The sequence below is a fragment of the Ascaphus truei genome, chromosome 12 (assembly GCF_040206685.1).
Source record: "Ascaphus truei isolate aAscTru1 chromosome 12, aAscTru1.hap1, whole genome shotgun sequence".
Classification (NCBI taxonomy): Eukaryota; Metazoa; Chordata; class Amphibia; order Anura; family Ascaphidae; genus Ascaphus; species Ascaphus truei.
This window is the reverse complement of record NC_134494.1, coordinates 41,493,094-41,517,786: the sequence shown is the minus strand read 5'-3', so window position 1 is coordinate 41,517,786 and position 24,693 is coordinate 41,493,094. Positions and strand designations below refer to the sequence as shown.

At 44.4% G+C, this 24,693-nt stretch overlaps 1 protein-coding gene across 1 annotated transcript in view; it reads right to left on the bottom strand.

Moving 5' to 3' along the window:
• CHST1 (carbohydrate sulfotransferase 1) overlaps nucleotides 1-22,858 on the bottom strand; it is a 28,915-nt gene extending 6,057 nt beyond the window's left edge. Inside the window, exon 1 of the mRNA XM_075567541.1 lies at nucleotides 22,516-22,858. The gene's annotated coding sequence lies outside the window, so the exon portion shown is untranslated. The remainder of the gene's footprint in view (nucleotides 1-22,515) is intronic.
• Between the last annotated feature and the right edge of the window lie 1,835 nt (nucleotides 22,859-24,693).

Here is a 24,693-nt window from a genome sequence, read left to right as displayed (position 1 = left end):
GATCAGATGCATTGTAAGGAACCCCAACCCTCTCTAATAGCGCGTCTGAGATCAGATGCATTGTAAGGAACCCCAACCCTCTCTAATAGCGCGTCTGAGATCAGATGCATTGTAAGGATCTCCAACCCTCTCTAATAGTGCGTCTGAGATCAGATGCATTTTAAATTCTTCCGAATTTGGTACAATTTTCAAATTACCTGAATATTGCAGGGAACCCTTTAGGGATGCACGTGGAACCTACGGTATCATTCATTGAGCAAAACAAGGTGATTAAATAACTTGTAGTTTACTGCACCGACACACTTTATTCGAGCAAATACCCGGTATGTACCTGGCAGATACCTGGAATGCGCCACTCCTCACCTCTGACAAGCCCCGTTGCATTTGCCTTCCCAGCCTGGGTTCATGCCTGGCTGATGGGCGGCTGATCTGTTAAATGATAATGATTAGGATTTAATAGGCTGCAATGCTTCGCGTGTCTACCAGATGGCATAAATTCATGAATTGTAATGCAGTATATATATATATACTGTGCAGTATTGCAGCCACCGGGAATAAAATGCTTCAATCCCTGCTTGGAAAATACCTCAGTGCACTCGGGCAGAAAACAGTCACAAACCTCAATACACCCGGGTATACCCGAATTCGTGGGACTAGCCAAGCTCGAATAAAGTGTGTCGCCAGTGTATGTGGCATAAATTTGCTTACACACAATCATACACAAAATACAGACAAAAAGACACACTTACTTTGGGACTGGGGTCAAAAACTAGACTTTCCTAGGTGCAGGGAACTCTATGGGAGAGTTTTACCCTGACCGGGACTTAGCTCGTAATCTCCTGGAACCCAAATCGGTATAAAATTCCATATGCCACCGCTACGTTCTCTTCTGGGAACTTGGTCCCTCCTGACCGGGAGTTATTCCAAATCTCCAGGAACTCAAATTGGCATAAAATCTCAACCGCGTCCGCTACTATCGTTCCTGTGAACTTGGACGCAAAAGTCGCAACTTAGACTCTGGCGAGCAGGCTTTTCAGGCTTGAAATCGAAGCCGGTTGCACTGTGTAAGTAGAACGGTTTTATTTACTTTATTTATACTGGCTAATGTTTTGTTTAATAATGGGCAAATAATCTATTATCCATATTTTGCCCATTACTGTACTGTATGAGTTTGGTGGTGGGGGGAGGGGGTGAGGGCGCGTATTGATTTAAATGTAGGCCATGTTTTATTTTTTACATACAGGAATGATACCTCAGGCCTGCGGTGACCCACAGGGACCACCCGAGGACGCCCACGGGTACCACCGGACGCCACCTGAGGACCCACGGGGGACACCTGCGGGGAAGAACCAGGGGCCCCACAGCTGTGGTGGCCCCGTGGACCCGCAGGGACCACCCGAGCACTCAAGGCACCCAGGCCCCTGTGGGGATGACCGGGGGACACCCACGGAGGACACCCGTCGACCCTATTGGGGCTCGCGTGGACCACCTGGAGGCCACGGAGCCTAGCGGGGACCACCCGGAGGCTCCCAGACACCCGTGGGTACCCCCCGGGGTGCACTGTGGGGCCTGCGGGACACCCGTCGGGACGACCCAGGGTTCCCCGCCGGCCTGGGATATTAATTGTGTATAAAAAATAAATAATGGTTTTATGGGGGGGGCAACAGGGGTGGGTTGGTTGTGTTTTGGTGCTTACTAAATATTTTTTAATACACATTTTATTCCTAGTGTAGAGGAGCAGGGGGTCTCCGGAGCAGAGCCGCGTTGGTTTGAGGTCCGGGGACCCCTTACTTCCTGAGATACAGGCCCCGTTATGGGGTGCTGGTATCTCCTATGCATTGAAATGTCTCGTGTCACGTGATCGGGACATTTACATGCATAGGAGATACCGGCACCCCATAACGGGGCCTGTATCTCGGGAGCCAGGGGGTTCCCGGACCTGGAACCAATGCGGTTCTGCTCCGGAGACCCCCTGCTCATCTACACTAGGAATAAAATGTATATTTAAAAACACACATTTCGGGCGAGATTTTCGCTAGGAGAGGCGGCTCTCTCAGAGCAGCTCTCTCTGCAGCAGAAATGAATCGCCGGGTCAGGCCTTTTCAGAGGGTCGATCCTATCGCTGGCGGCAACTCGCCCGTTTTGGGAATTTTGCTATCACAAGTAATCGACGCTTTCTGAATACCGTGAGAGCACCGCTAAAAAAAACGGCGATATAAATGGCCCGGCGATTTTTTTTTTATGAACGCTTACTGCATAGGCCCCTTAAAGTTTAAGGTGATCTTATAAAAATACTAACGAGTCTCCGTGCAAGTGGGAAGGAGGAGATTGGCACTGCCACTGCCTGCACTGTGATCGCTTCTGTGCTGTGTATGAATGATACGTGCTACCCTGAGCTCTAATGATGCCGGTGGCCAGTTGGTGTGTTGGGAGGAAGATAGCACTGTTGCTGCTCATACGCTTATGTGTTCTGCATATGGATAAAGCAGGGCGCTGTAACATTAGCATGTTCTATACCTGTGAGGGCGCTGTGTGATATTCTGCAGGTCTCTGTGGCTGTGACTCAGCATGCTCTGGCTATCAATAAGGAGGCCTGTCTTGCCCACGTGTAGCCGTATATAGACAGTCTGTGTTCAGACGCTGTGACTCCCGCAGTCCCAGCATAAACATTTCCACCTCACACGGCCAGAAGTTACTGCGAGATTTCCACCACCTATGGGAGGTCTGAATGCTGCGTGTACCTCTGAGGGAACAACTGGAAACTTACCCCTATACTAATCACACTCTGTATACTGTAACAACCCCTATACTAATCACACTCTGTATACTGTAACAACCCCTATACTAATCACACTCTGTATACTGTAACAACCCCTATATAATCAGACTGTGTATTCTGTAAGATGCCCTATAAATCCACACTGTATACTGTAACACCCCTATACAATCACACTGTGTATACTGTAATATCCCCTATAAAAACACTCTGTATACTGTAACACCCACTATATAATCACACTGTATATGTGATAGTCAGAATTATGGTGTTCATATTCATATGTGGGGGCAGTGGCAATAACCTAAGTACAGGCTAAAAATGACTTTTAGCACATACACCTTGCACTGAGGAAATGAAATCCGCCGCCCCTATGCACTCACATACGCCGCCCCTATGCACTCACATACGCCGCCCCTATGCACTCACATACGCCGCCCGCCGCCTTTCTGCCTCCCTGCTCCTCCTTCCGATTCACAGCGTCAAATGATGCCGCAGACGTCACCAAAGTGACGTCGCGCCGCGTTTCGTTGACATGGTAAACGCGGCGTTGTGACACCGCAACATCACATTGCCATGGAAAACGTGGCGTGACGTCCGCGGCGTTATTTGACGCTGCGAATCGGATGGAGAAGCAGGGCGGCAGAAAGGAGACAGCAAGGAGGCGCCCGGCGTATATGTAAGAAGTCCAAAAAGTCACCTGGGGCTCAAAGCGTGCCCTGCCAAATAAACATACACAGATCCTTTCTTTCTTTATAAATAGATTTTCCCTTATTCAGATGTCCATAGAGAGCAGCAAATGCAGGGCTAGCTTCTGTTTGTGAAGGTAACGCCTACCTGGTTGTTTCTCTATGAGAACAGGCAGCAACCAGGATGGATTCCTTCTAAAACCTTATGGTTTGCAAGCTAAGGCCTTGCCCCCGCTGCCTACTACAGCGTCCGCTGTGGCGGACGCTGCGCTCACGAGAGCCCTCCCCGCAATGGCGCCGGGCACGCTGCGAGGGGGGGCCGCAGCGCTCGCGCGAGAGCTACTCCTGCTCTCAATAGAATTGAGAGCAGGACTCGCGTCGAGCGGCTAGGCACGCCCCCCGGCGGTTCAGCCAATGAGGGCGAACCTGCCGGGTCACGTCATGGCCGCGCCCCCGTCACTCCTCCGCCACGCCCCCACCCGGTCTCTCCCCCTGCAGTGAGCTGCAGACCGGGGAATCGGCTGAACGCGCCCCCAAAAGCGCGGGCGCGCGTTACAGCGGCGTGACCGGGGCCTTAGCCTAAGCCCATTTCAACAAGCAGCATTAAATAGTCAAAAGAAACTCACATGCTGCTATGGTGTGGATCCTTGACTTAAAAATGGTTCTGATCCTCCGGTGTGCAGTCCGCCAAGGTACTGGAACGGTAGAGAAAAGCAGGAAGATGCGTTACACCACCAATGGCAATAAGTAGGCACCACCAATGGAAATCCGTTTTCTCCATGACCGAATAAACCATTCATTTTTTTGTGGAAGTCCCCCGCTGTCTACTTATTGCCATTGTTGGTGCACCGCATCTTCCTGCTTTTGCCTCCCGTTTCCCCAGCACCCCAGCTGCACACCCCAGCAAGGACAGGATATAACGTAAATGAAAAGAAGAAATGAGAAGAAAAGGTGGGTGGGGTGTGAATGGCAGGTTTGGATGTTATAAGATCAGTAGTTAGCTAGCACAGACCTAAGACCAGCCAGGGTTTATTCTCAATGCTGCCGGGATCTGGTATTTTGGCTGTAATACACTTCAATAAACCATCATCTTCAATCAGTTGGAGGAGTCCTCATCTCGTCTTTTCCCAACATATTGGTGACCCCGGAAGCGAACTTTTGCTGGACAGAGGATTAAAGGACATTTTAGAGAGAAATTTGACATCAAAGAGTTTTAATACCAACTCTCAACCCCATGAGGAAGAACGCAATCCACAGCAAGAAGGACCTTCTCTAATCGAAGGAGTCAGACCAGAGGTGTCCAATAGCAGATTTGGTGAGTATTACAACCCAGTATGTCAGGGAAGGGAGGAATACTTTATATTTCTGAGGAGTATTAGGAAATATTTCCCAGGAGTTGTTAGGTTGGGCAGTAAATCCGATCCATTGGGATGCCTGTAATACCTGTAAAAAGGGTCAAAGCCGGAGCAGAGAAGACTGACCAGCTCATCCCGGGAATACAGATCAGGAGTGGACTATGAAATTGCATTGTTAGGTTGGGTAGTCAATAAGTCTGTAATGCAACATTTGTGACTGCAGGCTCAGACAGTTAGCTAAAAGACTACAAATAAGATGGAGAAATTAGCCAATGTGCTGGGATTGTTATTAACAGGCAGGCAGTTGTCCGGCAGGTGTAGGTTCAAACATACGAGGGAAACAAATGGAAAGGTTAAGTGTTTACAGTCACAGGTACAACTTAAAAATAAAGTGCTTCATCAGAAACAAATAGAAATGTCCCTGAAACAGCTAAGATCAGGTATAGGATTGAAATCAAAAGTGTTTTGTTTCTCATGTTCTCGGAAATGTTGTGTTGTTTCTGTGTTTTATGTGAAGGAAGGCCAGAGATTTTGTGGTAAGCAACTGGATATTATGAAAGAGCAATCAAGTATTGTATCTACATACCCGTGTCCCACCCGTTCCATATTATAGAACTACTGGAAATAGGGAAGAGAGTGATGGGGGCTCTGGCTTTGTAAGCAGTTGCTGAGGACATATAGTGACATCAGACAAAAGGAGCCGCCAGAGGAAATCAAACCAAATACTAATAAAATATATATACATATATAACAACTGTATAAGATGCCAGACCTCGATTTAAAAACAAAAGTCAGTCATTAAGATAAAACATCTTAAACATGTTGCTGGCAATAGTCAAATTTGGTCCTAGGAGGGGTTGCCCTTTTAAGTACAAGTTGAAATTGAGGGATTTAGGCAAGTGATAACTTTCATAAAATTATTCTGTACGTATCATTTACAATTCTTAGGGGGATGATAAACAAAAAGGGTGAGATTTTTAGGGGAGTTAATAACTCCATAAAGGAAACGATAATAGTTCAATAAGATAGTGAAAGTCAGGCGCTATGCAGTAAAGTAATGGGGATTGCGCATGCTGTTACACACAGCTCAGGTATGCAGTAATAGGGATTGCGCATGCTGTTACACACAGCTCAGGTATGCAGTAATGAGGATTGCGCATGCTGTTACACACAGCTCAGGTATGCAGTAATGGGGATTGTGCATGATGTTACACACAGCTCAGGTATGCAGCAATGGGGATTGCGCATGCGGTTACACACAGCTCAGGTATGCAGCAATGGGGATTGTGCATGATGTTACACACAGCTCAGGTATGCAGCAATGGGGATTGCGCATGCTGTTACACACAGCTCAGGTATGCAGTAATGAGGATTGCGCATGCTGTTACACACAGCTCAGGTATGCAGCAATGGGGATTGCGCATGCTGTTACACACAGCTCAGGTATGCAGCAATGGGGATTGCGCATGCTGTTACACACAGCTCAGGTATGCAGTAATGGGGATTGCGCATGCTGTTACACACAGCTTAGGTATGCAGTAATGGGGATTGCGCATGCTGTTACACACAGCTCAGGTATGCAGTAATGGGGATTGCGCATGCTGTTACACAGCTCAGGTATGCAGTAATGAGGATTGCGCATGCTGTTACACACAGCTCAGGTATGCAGTAACGGGGATTGCGCATGCTGTTACACAGCTCAGGCATGCAGTAATGGAGATTGTGCATGCTGTTACACACAGCTCAGGTATGCAGTAATTGGGATGCGCATGCTGTAACATACAGCTGCGGTACGTAGTAATGTGGATTGCGCATGCTGTTACACACAGCTCAGGTATGCAGTAAATGGGATGCGCATGCTGTAACACACAGCTGCGGTACGTAGTAATGTGGATTGCGCATGCTGTTACACACAGCTCAGGTATGCAGTAATGGAGCGGTGAGAGGGTGTGTGTGTGTGTCTGTGTCTGTCGCGAGCACCGAGCACGTCGCACCGTTCCCCATTGTGTCCAGTATTTTTCGAGAAGCCACCTGGCAACCCTAGATGGAATATAGGTGGTAACTTGTTTCTACCTCTATTAAAATCAGGTGGTTTAAGACATATGGATTGATTGATTGATTGATTGATTGATTGATTGGACCCTGCTTTATTCAGAGGTGGCTCTGCACTGAGACTGCCTTATATGAAAATGCTGTTTTTTGGACTCATGATGCTGCAGTGCACAGAACTGCACCCTTGGCCCCTGCACTCACCCATAATGAAAAGAAATACATGTAAAACTGTGTGGTACCTGGTGAGAACTTCAATCTGTACATGCGAACCGTTAAGTCTGTTATGTTTACATTATGAGTTATTAAAGGTTATCCCGGAGAACTGTTCGTGCATCGGAGAACTGTTCGTGCATCGTGAATAGGACATTGTATGTAGATTAGGGGCGGGCAACTCCAGTCCTCAAGTGTCACCAACAGGTTAGGTTTTCAGGATATCCCTGCTTTCAGCACATGTGATGTAGTCTTTGACTGAGCCACCTGTGCTGAAGCAGGGATATCCTGAAAACCCGACCTTTTGGTGGCCCTTGAAACTGGAGTTACCCACCTCTGTTATAGGTCATCCAGTGTATTATTTGGATGGGGGTGAAATATATTTTGTATTTGTGGAAACAAGAAAATCTTGTGTTTAACATCCCAGACTCCTCCACCTTTCCCAATATTATAATGGTTAAAGCAACTTGGTGTCCTAATGTAACTATGTCTAATGGCAGGATATCATTTCTATCTCAGAGAATTACTTACCATGGAGTCTGGCATTAAGTTAAGGCACAAGGTGTTAGAATTTGGTAGATAGAAATCTCTCTTTATAGAGGTGCAATATAATGCATGTAACACCGCCATACAATGCATGTAACACCGCCATACAATGCATGTAACACCGCCATGCAATGCATGTAACACCGCCATACAATGCATGTAACACCGCCATGCAATGAATATAACACCGCCATGCAATGCATGTAACACCGCCATGCAATGCATGTAACACCGCCATGCAATGCATGTAACACCGCCATGCAATGCATGTAACACCGCCATGCAATGCATGTAACACCGCCATGCAAAGCATGTAACACCGCCATGCAAAGCATGTAACATCGCCATGCAAAGCATGTAACATCGCCATGCAAAGCATGTAACATCGCCATGCAATGCATGTAACACCGCCATACAATGCATGTAACACCGCCATACAATGCATGTAACACCGCCATACAATGCATGTAACACCGCCATGCAAAGCATGTAACACCGCCATGCAATGCATGTAACACCGCCATGCAATGCATGTAACACCGCCATGCAATGCATGTAACACCGCCATGCAAAGCATGTAACACCGCCATGCAATGCATGTAACACCGCCATGCAATGCATGTAACACCGCCATACAATGCATGTAACACCGCCATGCAATGCATGTAACACCTGCCATACAATGCATGTAACACCGCCATACAATGCATGTAACACCGCCATACAATGCATGTAACACCGCCATACAATGCATGTAACACCGCCATACAATGCATGTAACACCTACCATACAATGCATGTAACACCTACCATACAATGCATGTAACACCTACCATACAATGCATGTAACACCGCCATACAATGCATGTAACACCTACCATACAATGCATGTAACACCTACCATACAATGCATGTAACACCTACCATACAATGCATGTAACACCTACCATACAATGCATGTAACACCTACCATACAATGCATGTAACACCGCCATACAATGCATGTAACACCGCCATACAATGCATGTAACACCTGCCATGCAGTAGTTGTAAGCACACATCATGCATGTTACAGTTCTTTTCTGTGTCACGATCATACTCTATATCAGGGGGCGCAAACTTTTGGCCCATCAATGTAAAGCAGAAAGGAGACCAAAGGTGGGTGGGGTGTGAATGGCAGTTTTGAATGCTTAGATATGGTATAAAAACCACGTTATAACCTCAGTAGTTAGCTATAGTGATGTACCGAGTACCCGAAATTACCCGGTACCCGGCACATTTCCAGCTACCCGGACATTACCTGGACCCGGCAACTGAGAAGTGGGCCCGGCGTGGGGTAATGTCAGGGTAGCTGAAAATAATCACATCACTTACCTGTGGCAGCATCGGAAGTGTCTTCAGCCGGCGTGGGAGCTGCAGGAATCCATTCCACAGCACCGCAGCAGGTAAGCAGTGTGTGTGTGTGTGTGTGTGTGTGTGTGTGTGTGAGCCGCCGGGGAACCGCGTGACCGGAGCAGGAGACGGAGGGTTCCTATTGGACAGCCGTCTGACGGCTCGCACACACACACACACACACCCACACACACACACACACACACACACACACACACACACACACACACTGCTTACCTGCTGCGGTGCTGAGGAATGGATTCCTGCTGTCCCACGCCGGCTGAAGACACTTCCGATGCTGCCACCGCCACAGGACCGCTGCTGCTGTTCCTAGATGTCGCCGCTACCCTGCAGGTAAGTGAAAAACCGGGTAACGGGTACCCGGCCGGGTAGAACTATTGATTTTGGCCGGTTACCCGTTACCCGTTTTTGTCAAAACTCACTACCCGGTACCACACTAGTTAGCTAGCACAGAACTAAGACCAGGCAGAGTTTATACTCAATGCTGCCGGGATCTGGTATTTTTGCTGTAATACACTTCAATAAACCATCATCTTCTATCAAGACTGAACATATCACCTACACTCCTCCCTTTGTGAAGTACGCTGCTGGTTAAAGGATTGGCCGTACATATACGGAAAACAAAAGAACAGATCCCGCACTCCTACCAATTTGGGTTCAAATATACTAGTTACACGTTTAAATTTAGAACCTAAGTCTGGGTCGCCAGGTGTCCGGTACTGAACCGGACTGTCCTGTATTTGGATACTCTGTCCATTAAAAAATGAGAGGTGCTGTAATACTGGACATGCATGTGTCCAGTATTTTCCTCCCTGGACACAGTGACCTGAAGCACCTTTCACCACTGAGTCCAGTATTTTTGGAGAAGCCACCTGGCACCCCTAAACCTAAGCCTGTTTTTAGACTCCGTTTAGCAGATTACCTTGACGTGGTCGGCGGCTTGAATCCTGTTTTGATCAAAAGATGCAACCAAATGTCCCCTTTGTTACCCAGACTTCGGTTCTAAATGATAACACGGCACTAGTATATTTTAACCCAAATTGGTAGGAGTGCGGGAATTGTTCTTTTGTTTTCCATCATCGGTTTTCTATCAGTGGGAGGAGTCCTCGTCTCGTCTTTTTCCAACGGTACATTATAACACACTCTATACCAGCGGTGCGCAAACTGGGGGGCGCGAGACTGTCTGCGGGGGGCGCGGGGTTACAGAGGCCCCGCGCGCTGCCAGAAGGCCCTTAAGTTAAGTGCCGGGGGAGCTGCAGGACCTCTGTAAACCTGACTTACCTTGGCTCCGGCGGCTTCTTAGACGCGGCAGAGGTCATGTGACGTCACGTTGCTATGGCAGCGTAAAGTCATGCCGCCGGAGCCGAGGTAAGTGGGGGTGGGGGGTGCGCGGAGAGAGGGGAACCGCTGGCAGGGGGGCGCAGGGGAAAAAGTTTGCGCCACCCTGCTCTATACAATCACACTCTGTATACGGTAACACCCCTATACTGTACAATCACCTCCTATACAATCACACTGTAACACCCCGTATATAAATCACAATCTGTATACTGTAACACCATCTATATAATCATACTCAGCATACTGTAAAAACTCCTATACAATCACACTCTGTATACGGTAACACCCCTATACTGTACAATCACCTCCTATACAATCATACTGTAACACCCCATATATAAATCACAATCTGTATACTGTAACACCACCTATATAATCATACTCAGCATACTGTAAAAACTCCTATACAATCACACTCTGTATACTGTAACACCGCCTATATAATAACACTCTATATGCTGTAACACCCCCTATACAATCACACTCTGTATACTGTAACACCTCCTATACAATCACACAATGTATATTGTAACACTGCCTATATAATCAAATTATGTATACTGTAACACCCCTTATATAATCACACTCTGTATACTGTAACACCAATATACAATCACACTCTATATACAGTAACACCCCTTATATAATCAAATTCAGTATACTGTAATGCTTCCTATACAATCACCCAATGTATACTGTAACACCCCCTATATAATCACACGGTATACTGTATAACCCAATATACAATCACACTGGGCTGTAGCCTCCTGTTACAATCACACTGTATACTGTAACATTTCCTATACAATCACAATCTGTAAACGAACACCCCCTATGGAATCTTACTTTGTATACTGTAATACCCCTATACATTCACACTGTATACTTTAACACCCCTATAAAATCACACCCTGTATACTGTAACACTCCTATATAATTACACGCTATACTGTAACATCCCCTATATAATCACAGTCAGTATACTGTAATGCCTCCTATACAATCACACTCTGTATACTATAACACCACCTGTACAATCACACTTTGCATACTGTAACACCTCCGTACAATCACACTGTAACTGTATACTGTAGCACCCCCAATGCAATCACACTCTGTACACAGTAACACTTCATGTTCAATCACACTGTGTATAGTACAGTAATACAGACACAACCATTATACAATCACATTCATGTAACCTAACTTTCTGTATGTTATCACACACCGCTCACAATATTCTGTGTGTTATCACACCACCTCACAACATTCTGTATGTTATCACAACCCCTCACAATATTCTGTATGTTATCACACACCCTCACAATATTCTGTATGTTATCACACACCCTCACAATATTCTGTATGTTATCACACACCCTCACAATATTCTGTATGTTATCACACACCTTCACAATATTCTGTATGTTATCACACACACCTCACAATATTCTGTATGTTATCACACACCCCTCACAATGTTCTGTATGTTATCACACACCCTCACAATATTCTGTATGTTATCACACACCTTCACAATATTCTGTATGTTATCACACACACCTCACAATATTCTGTATGTTATCACACCCCCTCACAATATTCTGTATGTTATCACACACCTTCACAATATTCTGTATGTTATCACACCCCCTCACAATATTCTGTATGTTATCACACACACCCTCACAACATTCTGTATGTTATCACACACCCCTCACAATGTTCTGTATGTTATCACACACCCCTCACAATATTCTGTATGTTATCACACACCCCTCACAATGTTCTGTATGTTATCACACACACCCTCACAATATTCTGTATGTTATCACACCCCCTAACAATATTCTGTATGTTATCACACACACCCTCACAATATTCTGTATGTTATCACACACCTCCTCACAATATTCTGTATGTTATCACAACCCCTCACAATGTTCTGTATGTTATCACACACACCCTCACAATATTCTGTATGTTATCACACACACCCTCACAATATTCTGTATGTTATCACATCCCCTAACAATATTCTGTATGTTATCACACACCTCACAATATTCTGTATGTTATCACACACACCCTCACAACATTCTGTATGTTATCACACCCCCTCACAATATTCTGTTATCACACACACCTCACAATATTCTGTATGTTATCACATCCCCTCACAATATTCTGTATGTTATCTCACACCCTCACAATATTCTGTATGTTATCACATCCCCTAACAATATTCTGTATGTTATCACACACTCTCACAGCATTCTGTATGTTATCACACCCCCTCACAATATTCTGTTATCACACACACCTCACAATATTCTGTGTGTTATCACACCACCTCACAACATTCTGTATGTTATCACAACCCCTCACAATATTCTGTATGTTATCACACACCCTCACAATATTCTGTATGTTATCACACACCCTCACAATATTCTGTATGTTATCACACACCCTCACAATATTCTGTATGTTATCACACACCCTCACAATATTCTGTATGTTATCACACACACCTCACAATATTCTGTATGTTATCACACACCCCTCACAATATTCTGTATGTTATCACACACCCTCACAATATTCTGTATGTTATCACAACCCCTCACAATGTTCTGTATGTTATCACACACACCCTCACAATATTCTGTATGTTATCACACACACCCTCACAACATTCTGTATGTTATCACACACCCCTCACAATATTCTGTATGTTATCACACACCCCTCACAATGTTCTGTATGTTATCACACACACCCTCACAATATTCTGTATGTTATCACACCCCCTAACAATATTCTGTATGTTATCACACACACCCTCACAATATTCTGTATGTTATCACAAACCTCCTCACAATATGCTGTATGTTATCACAACCCCTCACAATGTTCTGTATGTTATCACACACACCCTCACAATATTCTGTATGTTATCACATCCCCTAACAATATTCTGTATGTTATCACACACACCCTCACAATATTCTGTATGTTATCACACCCCCTAACAATATTCTGTATGTTATCAAACCCCCTCACAACATTCTGTATGTTATCACACCCCATCACAATATTCTGTTATCACACACACCTCACAATATTCTGTATGTTATCACATCCCCTCACAATATTCTGTATGTTATCTCACACCCTCACAATATTCTGTATGTTATCACACACCCTCACAATATTCTGTATGTTATCACACACACCCTCACAATATTCTGTATGTTATCACACACACCTCACAATATTCTGTATGTTATCACACACCCCTCACAATATTCTGTATGTTATCTCACACCCTCACAATATTCTGTATGTTATCACACACACCCTCACAATATTCTGTATGTTATCACACACACCTCACAATATTCTGTATGTTATCACATCCCCTAACAATATTCTGTATGTTATCACACACCTCACAATATTCTGTATGTTATCACACACACCTCACAATATTCTGTATGTTATCACACACCCCTCACAATGTTCTGTATGTTATCACACACCCTCACAATATTCTGTATGTTATCACACACCTTCACAATATTCTGTATGTTATCACACACACCTCACAATATTCTGTATGTTATCACACCCCCTCACAATATTCTGTATGTTATCACACACCTTCACAATATTCTGTATGTTATCACACCCCCTCACAATATTCTGTATGTTATCACACACACCCTCACAACATTCTGTATGTTATCACACACCCCTCACAATGTTCTGTATGTTATCACACACCCCTCACAATATTCTGTATGTTATCACACACCCCTCACAATGTTCTGTATGTTATCACACACACCCTCACAATATTCTGTATGTTATCACACCCCCTAACAATATTCTGTATGTTATCACACACACCCTCACAATATTCTGTATGTTATCACACACCTCCTCACAATATTCTGTATGTTATCACAACCCCTCACAATGTTCTGTATGTTATCACACACACCCTCACAATATTCTGTATGTTATCACACACACCCTCACAATATTCTGTATGTTATCACATCCCCTAACAATATTCTGTATGTTATCACACACCTCACAATATTCTGTATGTTATCACACACACCCTCACAACATTCTGTATGTTATCACACCCCCTCACAATATTCTGTTATCACACACACCTCACAATATTCTGTATGTTATCACATCCCCTCACAATATTCTGTATGTTATCTCACACCCTCACAATATTCTGTATGTTATCACATCCCCTAACAATATTCTGTATGTTATCACACACTCTCACAGCATTCTGTATGTTATCACACCCCCTCACAATATTCTGTTATCACACACACCTCACAATATTCTGTGTGTTATCACACCACCTCACAACATTCTGTATGTTATCACAACCCCTCACAATATTCTGTATGTTATCACACACCCTCACAATATTCTGTATGTTATCACACACCCTCACAATATTCTGTATGTTATCACACACCCTCACAATATTCTGTATGTTATCACACACCCTCACAATATTCTGTATGTTATCACACACACCTCACAATATTCTGTATGTTATCACACACCCCTCACAATATTCTGTATGTTATCACACACCCTCACAATATTCTGTATGTTATCACAACCCCTCACAATGTTCTGTATGTTATCACACACACCCTCACAATATTCTGTATGTTATCACACACACCCTCACAACATTCTGTATGTTATCACACACCCCTCACAATATTCTGTATGTTATCACACACCCCTCACAATGTTCTGTATGTTATCACACACACCCTCACAATATTCTGTATGTTATCACACCCCCTAACAATATTCTGTATGTTATCACACACACCCTCACAATATTCTGTATGTTATCACAAACCTCCTCACAATATGCTGTATGTTATCACAACCCCTCACAATGTTCTGTATGTTATCACACACACCCTCACAATATTCTGTATGTTATCACATCCCCTAACAATATTCTGTATGTTATCACACACACCCTCACAATATTCTGTATGTTATCACACCCCCTAACAATATTCTGTATGTTATCAAACCCCCTCACAACATTCTGTATGTTATCACACCCCATCACAATATTCTGTTATCACACACACCTCACAATATTCTGTATGTTATCACATCCCCTCACAATATTCTGTATGTTATCTCACACCCTCACAATATTCTGTATGTTATCACACACCCTCACAATATTCTGTATGTTATCACACACACCCTCACAATATTCTGTATGTTATCACACACACCTCACAATATTCTGTATGTTATCACACACCCCTCACAATATTCTGTATGTTATCTCACACCCTCACAATATTCTGTATGTTATCACACACACCCTCACAATATTCTGTATGTTATCACACACACCTCACAATATTCTGTATGTTATCACATCCCCTAACAATATTCTGTATGTTATCACACACCTCACAATATTATGTATGTTATCACACCCCCTCACAATATTCTGTATGTTATCACACCCCCTAACAATATTCTATGTTATCACACACCCCTCACAATATTCTGTATGTTATCACACACACCTCACAATATTCTGTATGTTATCACACACACCTCACAATATTCTGTATGTTATCACCCCCTCACAATATTCTGTATGTTATCACACACCCCTCACAATATTCTGTATGTTATCACACCCCCGCACAAGCTTACTCCATAGGTGCTCGAGCTCAGTCTTTGAGCGCTATCAACAAGGTAGGTTTTCACAGTAATACAAGTTGCTCAGTGATAATTAAGGCTACGCTAATTGTTTAATTTTGTGTTAAGTAGAGAACTCTGAAAACTTGGCCTGTTAGTAGTCGTCAAGCTTGAGCGACACAACGGTACAAGCGCACTCCTTTTCTAACGTACATCAGGGCTCCACATCTGGCGCCCAGCATGGGACACTGAGGTGGCCCTTGGAACTCTGCGTGACGGGCAAGGGTAACCAGGCTTCATAGTAAAGGTTAAACCCTCTGGTTGCCCTTGGATCTCATGAAACTTGCTGTGTGTAAGTATTAGGTGGGATATTTGGGTAAGAAGGCAATTACAGTAGTTTGTTTGCAGGAGTTTGGGGTCCGGAGTTACCGGCGGGAAGGCACTATTTGCCGATACGCAAGTAGAATTACACTGGGGCTGTCCAGCATCCCTCAGACTCCTGAGTTTCGAGCCCCGATATCCGAGTCCTAAGTCCCTTACAGTAATGAGTCTCCCCAATGTCCCCCATGAAATAAAGTGTGTTTGACACATTTCTTATAAGGCTCTATGCAGCTTGTCCGGACGTCCAGTTAAGGTGCCAGTAAGGCTGCATAGGGTCCATAGTTCAAAGGGGAGAGGATGTCCAGAGGTGTGAACATTTTTGGTGGGCAAGGAAAGGCGAATGGCCAGGTCCGGACTACAAAGGACACCCCTTGGAGACACCTTTTGTAGTTTCCAGACTTGGTGGAGCGGGCCCAGCAGGTGGCAATGAGTTTGCCAGGGAGGATGCAGCCATGGAGTCTGCTCTCCCTTTGGCTAGAATCATATTTCCTGCGCACCCGGCTTTTCGAGCTTGCCGGGCACGCCTACTCCTCTGATGTCAGCCGGGGACAAGACCCTTGTTCTATTGGCTGACGGGGAGGCATTCCCATGCTCCGATTGGCTGCTCATTCCCCCCCTGTTCTGGGGATAGCCCAGCGGAGTGTATGTAAGGTGCTGACCAAGAGAGGGAGCCAGTCCATCTCAGCCAACCAATGAGGTGAGTCGATGAAGCTATGGTAGGCTTTTCAAAGTTGCTCTATTCGCAATAACAGAGCGACCAGCTTCGTTTGGAAGCCTGAATAGTTTGCCTCTCAGAGACTAAGTCCCGTATTTTGTGCCCAAGTTCTTAGAATCGAACGGAGAGGTCGCGGCTGGGAATTGAAGCCGAAAAGAGGACCAGGAGTTCCGGGGGTATATCCCGGTCAGAGTATTGTATTGTATGTCTTTATATATATATATATATAGCGCCATAATTGTACATAGCGCTTCACAGTAGTAATACATATCATAAATAACAATTTAAATAACAGATCATGGGAATAAGTGCTTCAGACATAAAAGTAACATTAAGGAAGAGGATTCACTGCTCCGAGGAGCTTACAATCTAATTGGTAGGTAGGGAGAACGTACAAGAACGGCCAAGCTTTATGTATCATGTGTCCAGGATTATCCACAGTGCTATTCATATGCTTCTTTAAGCTCTTCCAAGCGGGCGCCCTGCACCTAGGAAAGCCTAGATTTCCCCCCCAGATCCCCAGTAAGTGTATTTTTAACCGTTCCTTGTGTATTTATTCTTCTTGTATGTTGGTTGACCAAAATAAACGCAATTTGTTTTTACTATCTTGTTCTGCCTAATGAATGACCCCGGTAATATATAAATGGTGTAAAAAGTACCTGGTCTCCGGTGACACTTTGCCGCTGCTGACTTCTTCGTTTCTTAGGCAGCAAAGTGCAGGTTTTCACACTGACACTACGTGATGGTAATGGAAATATACAGTTGTGTGAGAAAGAAAGTACCCCCTCTTTGAATTCTATGGTTTTACATATCAGGACATAATAACAATCATCTGTTCCTTAGCAGGTCTTAAAATGAGGTAAATACAACCTCAGATGAACAACAACACATGACATATTACACCGTGTCATGATTTATTTAACAAAAATAAAGCCAAAATGGAGAAGCCATGTGTGAAAAACTAAGTATACCTTATGATTCAATAGCTTGTAGAATCACCTTTAGCAGCAATAACTTGACGTAATCGTTTTCTGTATGACTTTATCAGTCTCTCACATCGTTGTGGAGGAATTTTGGCCCACTCTTCTTTACAACGTTGCTTCAGTTCATTGAGGTTTGTGGGCATTTGTTTATGCACAGCTGTCTTAAGGTTCAGCCATAGCATTTCAATCGGGTTGAGGTCTGGACTTTGACTGGGCCATTGAAACACCTTGATTCTTTTCTTTTTCAGCCATTCTGTTGTAGATTTGCTGGTGTGCTTGGGATCATTGTCCTGTTGCATGACCCAATTTCGGCCAAGCTTTAGCTGTCGGACAGATGGCCTCACATTTGATTCTAGAATACTTTGGTATACAGAGGAATTCATGGTCGACTCAATGACTGCAAGGTTCCCAGGTCCTGTGGCTGCAAAACAAGTCCAAATCATCACCCCTCCACCACCGTGTTTGACAGTTAGTATGAGGTGTTTGTGCTGATATGCTGTGTTTGGCGAAAACCAAACATGGCGCTGTGCATTATGGACAAACATCTCCACTTTGGTCTCGTCTGTCCAAAGGACATTGTTCCAGAAGTCTTGTGGTTTGTTCAGATGCAACTTTGCAAACCTAAGCCATGCTGCCATGTTCTTTTTAGAGTGAAGAGGCTTTCTCCTGGCAACCCTTCCAAACAAACCATACTTGTTCAGTCTTTTTCTAATTGTACTGTCATGAACTTTAACATTTAACATGCTAACTGAGGCCTGTAGAGTCTGAGATGTAACTCTAGGGTTTTTTGCAATTTCTCTGAGCATTGCACGGTCTGACCTTGGGGTGAATTTGCTGGGACGTCTACTCCTGGGAAGATTGGCAACTGTCTTGAATGTTTTCCAGTTTTGAATAATCTTTATCTCTGAAGAATGATGGACTTTAAATTGTTTGGAAATGGCCTTATACCCCTTCCCAAATTGATGGGCAGCAACAATTGCTTCTCTAAGATCATTGCTGGTGTCTTTCCTCCTTGGCATTGTGTTAACACACCTGAATGCTCCAGACCAGCAAACTGCTAAAACTTCGGTTTTTATAGAGGTGGTCACACATGTGATGATCAATTAATCAATGGCATTTGATTAGCAGCACCTGTCTGCTACTTAGCATCTTAATTCCTATGGAAGCAGTAGGGGTGTACTTCGTTTTTCACACATAGCATCTCCATTTTGGCTTTATTTTTGTTAAATAAATGATGACACGGTGTAATATGTCATGTGTTGTTGTTCACCTGAGTTTGTATTTACCTAATTTTAAGACCTGCTAAGGAACGGATGATTGTTATTATGTCCTGATATGTAACACCATAGAATTCAAAGAGGGGGTACTTTCTTTTTCACACCACTGTACATGGCACAGATGTTGCACATGCTCGCAAAATGTTAGAACATGATATTTTTCCAAGTCATTAAATGTATCTAAAATGACATTACAACAAGCTGGTGCCCCTTCTACTGTTCGATGTTTTCTGGTGTGTCCACTTTGGAGAATAACACACGCCACCCCTATAAACTCACATCCCCGACCCGCCTCACCATACTGTATATCCTGTATAACTTTGAAGAACAAGTTGAAGAATCCTGGTGTATGTTACAGTATGTTTTTAAATATGCTTTATATTATTAGATCTTATATAATCATATTCCCATCTTCTATTTTAGTATTCTCTACACCCATATACCAACTATATAATCACATATAATCACAGTCCCTATGGGAGAATTTCAGAATGTACGCTAGTCTTACTGTATATAACCTCAACCTCCTACTTTGATAAAGACTCATGGACTTAATGACCTCCCCTACAGTATACAGTATACAGTAACGTCAAACTTCTATACAACTCCAGGCCACTGTACAACCAGATTCCCTTTTACCGTTACACCTCCAGCATCTGTATTCAACACATTAAACGGAGCTTTAGTAAGACTCCAGATAATTAGATTGGTCTGACATACGGGATCAGGAGGTCTGTCCAGCCTACTCCTCACCTAACACACACCAAAGGGGCACAAACAGGTGACTCAGCCTGTGTGTGTCACTGTGACATATTCTGCCTGTGTGGACTATAGCCACCGTTTAACCCTTTCACTGCAGAAGGGGAATTGCAGTGGAGGAGCGAAAAAGTCATTTATTAAAATATATATATATATATATATACAGCTCAACTCTGTTACTGCGCGATCCGTTACAACGCGAATCCGCTTATAACGCGATGCAAGCGTGGCTCCCAATTTTCGTATTTATGAATACATTACAACACGATTATTGGTGTCTTAAATACTTTAATGTACAATGCATACAATTGTACATTATTTCTAACGCGATCCGCTTATAACGCGAAGTGATTCTTTGGACCCCAAGCACAGCGCTATAAGGGAGTTAAGATATATATATATATATATATATATATATATATATATATATATATATCTATATCTATATAACGACTAAAGGAGACAGACACAGAGCGCTAAATGTGTCTTTATCACCTGCGCCTGACCGACAGTAAAAAACCCAACATACTGTTACTCGTTATCAGCTTATTTATTCACTACGCGTTTATTTTAGTTAATGGGCTAGGAGAGGATGTGCATAAAACACGGTTATTATGTAGCGAGCTGACATGGGTAACACCTGCGGTGCCAGAGACCCGTAACACAGAATGTGCTGCAGGCGCGGAGTTTTTTTTTTTTTTTTAGAAAACCTCCCATATATTTGGATATCTGTGAAATGTATCTGAAACCATGCGAGAAAAGCCACGAATGCTACAGGCGCGTGGTGTGGCTGAGAATTACCTTATCGCCGGGGCGGCCAACTCCAGTCCTCAAGGGCCACCAACAGGTCAGGTTTTAAGGATATCACTGCTTCAGTTCAGCTCCCACAGCACAATCAGTGACTCAGTCAACGACTGAACCACCTGTGCTGAAGCACGGATATCCTTAAAAACTGGCCTGTTGGATGTCCCTTGAGCACTGGAGTTGCTCACCCCTGCCTTAAGGTTACTTAATTGCCATATATGTTGCGAAGTAACACTGTGCATAGTGTATTACCAGCTATGCTAAGCAAAGCCATGGGGGGGATTCTTTCATGGTAACTCAACTCATGTGGAACACGGAATTGAAGGAGTCACAGCATACAGCCCTCTTACAGATTGCACCCCGAGTTACAGGGCACAGTAGGAACACTCTCTTACTCTGGATTTCTATCTCGGGTAAGTCTGACCTCTGTCCTCTTCCCTTGCTCCCTAACTTCACACACCGGCCTCTGGCCTGGGGAAAGCGTATCACGAAACAAATGATATGTCAGAGCCTCATCGGTTAAGGTAAAGTAACTACTGAAGTGCAGCCCTGACCAGTCTGCAGGTCACTGCGTCACGTGGAGTTTGGATTCTCATTTTTTTTTATAGCCAAATTACAGAAATTTAACATTTCTGCGAAAACAAATATGGAGAAAAATATGGAAATAACTGAGTTTGTACAGCAATACATTGATGCATACATAGATACACATATAGATTGATGTGTACAGATAGATACATAGATAGATACACATATAGATTGATGTGTACAGATAGATACATAGATACACATATAGAGTGATGTGTACAGATAGATACATAGATAGATACACATATAGATTGATGTGTACAGATAGATACACATATAGATTGATGTGTACAGATAGATACATAGATAGATACACATATAGATTGATGTGTACAGATAGATACATAGATACACATATAGATTGATGTGTACAGATAGATACACATATAGATTGATGTGTACAGATAGATACATAGATAGATACATACATAGATAGATTGATGCATAGACAGATAGAGATGTGTGTGTATATACATATATAGATATAGATATATAAATATATATACACACACACATACTGTGCCAAGCAGTGGGTGGCACTGGGCAGACGCTGGGCTCCCAATGCCTCCTTCTGTATGATCACAGCAGTGCCCAGGTGCAGCCACCTCAGTAGTGCAACCACATAAAGGAATTTCGGTGTGAATGGGAGTGCTGGACTCAGCACTTCTTAAAATGTTCTCATCACTGTGCAGAGGAAACGCTCATCAGCTCTCAGCTGCAAAATGGGGGTGACAATGCGCTACGGACAGCAGCTTATTTCCCACCGCACAGAATTCTTTGCATGACCCGTTAAACCCGGGCAGGGGGAACCTGGTGCCCATGGCTGTGACTCACAGGTGGGTGCATGCCACGGAGAGAGGCAGTGACTGCAGTCCACAGATAGCACTTACCTCTTCAGCTCTTTGGTGGTGCAGAGGGAGAAGAGGTTGGGGTGCCTAGTGCGGCTGCAGCAGAAACCCAGGCACCTTCTGTACATCACCCCCACCATGCTCAGCATTGGCCCCCCAGCCTGTCACACTAACATCTCGCCCCCCACTCACAGTCCACAGTCTCTTGTCTGATCTGGAGGGGGCTCCATCCTCCATCCAAGTGACTAACTGGGGGAGACTCCGAGCCTTCTGTTACCCAGGGGATGGGGGGCGCCTGGGTACCACAAGCAGAGGGGTGCAAGCAGGCGGATGCAGGCACAGCTGTCTCTCACTCTGCAGTCTTGCTGATGTGTGTCTCCTTACAGGGCACTCAGATATTACAGCTACAGAGCTGGGAGCTAGGGGAGGGGAGTGGGGGGGGGGGGTGAGAAGCAGAGAGAGGGAGACAGGAGGGAGGAGAAAGGAGGGGGGAGCTAGGGACAAAGCAAGAGACAGTGGAGAGAGAAAGGGAAGGAGAGAGGGAGCAAGGGAGAGGAGGAGGGATGTGAGAAAGTGACAGAGAGACAGGGATGGTGAAGGAAAGAGGTGTGAGAAAGAGGGGACCGCTTTGCAGGGGGTTAGTAGAAGATGGAGAGAAGAGGGGGATGTTTGAGAAGGAAGGAGTGTGAGGAAGGAGTGTGAGGAAGGAGAGCAAGTTCCGGCTCTTCTCTTTTTTGCTCTCTCTCTTCTATATATTATTATTTCTTTCTCTATTATACCATCAGTTTTATTTTAATTTATTTTCTATCTTTCTCCCCCTCCCCCTTCTCTCTCTCTATCTTCCCCTCTCTCCGTGTCTCTCTCTCTCTCTCTCTCTATGTCTCTGTGTGTCTCTCTCTCTATCTTCCTCTCTCTCTCTATCTTCCTCTTTCTCTCTCTCTCTGTCTCTCTCTCTATCTCTCTCTCTCTCTCTCTCTCCAATTTATTTGTATCGAACTCTCACTCTTTCTCTCTTATTTTCTCTTGGTATTTTGCTGTTTATCACTCTCTCTTTATATCCAGCTTTTTTACACTCTTCCTTACTTGCCCTCCCAGTACTGAAAGAGTCATTAGTGGTTCAGAGGAGAGGGGTATTAGCTATCCCAGTTGCCCCAGGCCTTCTAGAATGGAGAAGTGTCCTGTCTTCTCCCTCTCCTCCCAGTCTGACATCTCACATCCAAATGGGGAGTTATGTGAGTGAGAAACAGCACTCTTCAGGGACCACTGTGTCTCTCATCTGACAACCACTGACTGTCTCATGTTACACGCGGTGTCTCTTATCTCACGGGCCCTGACAGTCTCATGTTACACACAGTGTCTCTTATCTCACAGGCCCTGACTGTCTCATGTTACACGCGGTGTCTCTTATCTCACAGGCCCTGACAGTCTCATGTTACACGCGGTGTCTCTTATCTCACAGGCCCTGACTGTCTCATGTTACACGCAGTGTCTCTTATCTCACAGGCCCTGACTGTCTCATGTTACACGCAGTGTCTCTTATCTCACAGGCCCTGACTGTCTCATGTTACACGCGGTGTCTCTTATCTCACAGGCCCTGACTGTCTCATGTTACACGCAGTGTCTCTCATCTGACAACCACTGACTGTCTCATGTTACACGCGGTGTCTCTCATCTGACAACCACTGACTGTCTCATGTTACACGCAGTGTCTCTTATCTCACAGGCCCTGACTGTCTCATGTTACACGCAGTGTCTCTCATCTGACAACCACTGACTGTCTCATGTTACACGCGGTGTCTCTCATCTGACAACCACTGACTGTCTCATGTTACACGCGGTGTCTCTTATCTCACAGGCCCTGACTGTCTCATGTAACACGCACTGTCTCTTATCTCACAGGCCCTAACTGTCTCATGTTACACGCGGTGTCTCTTATCTCACAGGCCCTAACTGTCTCATGTTACACGCGGTGTCTCTTATCTCACAGGCCCTGACTGTCTCATGTTACACGCGGTGTCTCTTATCTCACAGGCCCTGACTGTCTCATGTTAAACGCGGTGTCTCTTATCTCACAGGCCCTGACTGTCTCATGTTACACGCGGTGTCTCTTATCTCACAGGCCCTGACTGTCTCATGTTACACGCGATGTCTCTTATCTCACAGGCCCTGACTGTCTCATGTTACACGCGGTGTCTCTTATCTCACAGGCCCTGACTGTCT